The sequence below is a fragment of the Euprymna scolopes genome, chromosome 8 (genome assembly GCF_053919585.1).
Source record: "Euprymna scolopes isolate OS-2025 chromosome 8, ASM5391958v1, whole genome shotgun sequence".
Taxonomy (NCBI): Eukaryota; Metazoa; Mollusca; class Cephalopoda; order Sepiida; family Sepiolidae; genus Euprymna; species Euprymna scolopes.
In genome coordinates, this window is record NC_136489.1 from 162,612,730 (window position 1) to 162,615,229 (window position 2,500).

Consider the following 2,500-nt stretch of genomic DNA (forward strand, 5'->3'; position numbering starts at 1 on the left):
ACACGAGCAAACAGTTAATAAAACATGTTAAAAAACACTTTGAAATGAGTTAAAAACATATTTAATCTGAAAAGTCCTTAATCCGCGGAGTTTCAAAGAAATACTTTCCTTCTCATCAGAGGGTAGGAATTAGCAAAATGCAAAATTATTTGATGAAACAACAAGTAAGTCAAAGATCTTACTTGAAAACAAAAAAGTGAAGCAGAAGGGATATGGTGAAGAAAAAGGTGATTACACATGAATATATATATGGCAGTTGCTTCATCTTTACAGATGTTAGCCATCCCAATGTTCCCTACCAACTTCATCACAGTTTTCCAGTTAATCAAACCACGTCCGTGGGCTGAAGATGACTTTTCAGGCCAGCATTTGACTTGCACAGTTTGCCACACATATGGCAGACAAAGTTGTGTGTTGAAACTTTTCACTTCTGCCTCCGTTTTTTTCCTCTCTCTGCTCATGGCATGTTTTTATTTATTTATTTTTTTTGTGGTTTATGTAAGCCGCTTTTGAGTGGAGCATATGATTACAAGCCTCACATTTCCAACTGTTCAATTTAATGGGCAAAGATTTCAGATCCTCCTCTAACTTCATTCGCACACACACACGCACGCACACACACACACACACACACACACACACACACACTTTTTTCACACTTTATTTTCCTACTTTTACTCATGACTCCGGGTTTGATCCTTCCTACTTACCTACCATAACATTTTTTAAAACTCCCCCCCCCCTGGAAACAAACACTCGGGCAACAATAAAGTGTGAAAAAAACAAAAAACAAAAAAAAACATCTGCAACGTTAACAGTTCGGCCACCAAGAAAAGTCCATTCCAGTTGTTTAGGAAAAAAACAAAAACAAAAAAAAAAAAAACGACTACGGTAGGTCGGCGCGAACGTGAAAATATAATGTGAATTGTCCAGCATGCAAACCACTACGCCACAGAGCACTGCAGCTTAGTTTAGTGATTTTAAATAACTTCACATGAAAGAACTACGAAGCCAAACCTGTGTTCTCTTCTCAACTGTTCCTTGTGAACGATCCCCAAACGGTGTTAAGTGGTGGCAGGGGGAGGAGAAATTTATTAGAGAGAAAATATTTTACCACTTCCATTGATCTTAACCGATTTTGGCCGTGACTTCTCAGCAGAAAAAGTATAGAAATCTAAGATTATCGAGGAATTTGAGAAATAATAAGCCTATAACACACCTCAGATATTGTTCTGCCGTTTGTGCATATTATATTTGCATGAAATATCTTGATTTTTAATCCTATTAATGTCAAAATCAGACGCGAAAAAATGAGTTCATTTTATATATATATATATATATATATATATAGGATATTATTTATATATATATATATATATATATATATATATATATATATATATATATATATATATATAGGATATTATTTATATATATATATATATATATATATATATATAAATAATATCCTATATATATATATATATATATATATATATATATATATATATATATATATATATATAGGATATTATTTATATATATATATATATATCTATATATCTATAAAAACAGAGATGTGTGTGCCACAGACGATTTCTGATTGGTTAATCCAATAATCACATCTCCTAAAAAACAATCGTTTCTACGCTCTTACCTTTACCATAAAATATTATGGCTTTATTTATTGTCCATCTTGGAAGGGTTTAATTTTTTAATAACTTGTTATTTACAAATTAAAAAAATACGAAACTATTATGCGAAACTAAACTACACGAAATACGCGCACACACGCACACACACACGTTCACTACCGTCACGTTGTTATGGCAACCAAACCCGCTGACTTCTTTTTCTCATTTCACTCGTGGTCTTAAATTAGATTCGAATAAGTTGCCAAAAAACAAATATATAACAAATAAATGTTATCAAAGGCAAATTTTTCGTGTTTTTATTCAATTTAACATGTTTAATCAGCTCGAAAAGCATACAGTGTTTACCGATGTATTGGAAAATTCAAGATGGCGGCCGATTCTCTCTTTAACACGGTAAGTTTGGAAAAAGGTGTAATAAATAAAAAACCGGTTAAAATACTGTTAAAAACTCGCTCAATATATGTTACCGTGACATAGGTTGACATATATTCGGCGGGTTTTTAATAGTATTTTGTATAGTTTTTTATTTATAACACCTTTTCCCAAACTTACGGTGTTAAAGAATGTGTGAGACGCCATCTTGAATTTTCCAACACATCGGTAAACACTGTATTCTTTTCGAGCTGAATAAATATATTACATTGAATAAAAACACAAAAAAGATATCCAGTTAGGTAGAAAAGTAACTTATCTTGCCTTTGATAACATTTATTTATATATTTGTTTTTGACTATTTTTTCGAATCTATGTGTACAGTAATCTTGCCAGGATGCGGAGGAAAATGAATGAAGGGGGAGGGGAATAAAATAAAAACATTTTGGAAACAGAGTAAGTTTGAAAGAATT

General features: G+C 31.9%; 2 protein-coding genes across 5 annotated transcripts in view; one reads left to right on the plus strand and one right to left on the minus strand.

Annotated features, from left to right (window-relative positions):
* Window positions 1-2,500, plus strand: part of LOC145284013 (phosphatidylinositide 4-phosphatase SAC2-like) — a 697,431-nt gene that overhangs the window by 409,725 nt on the left and 285,206 nt on the right. The window lies entirely within an intron of this gene.
* Window positions 1-2,500, minus strand: part of LOC145284011 (octopamine receptor 2-like) — an 86,656-nt gene that overhangs the window by 7,792 nt on the left and 76,364 nt on the right. The window lies entirely within an intron of this gene.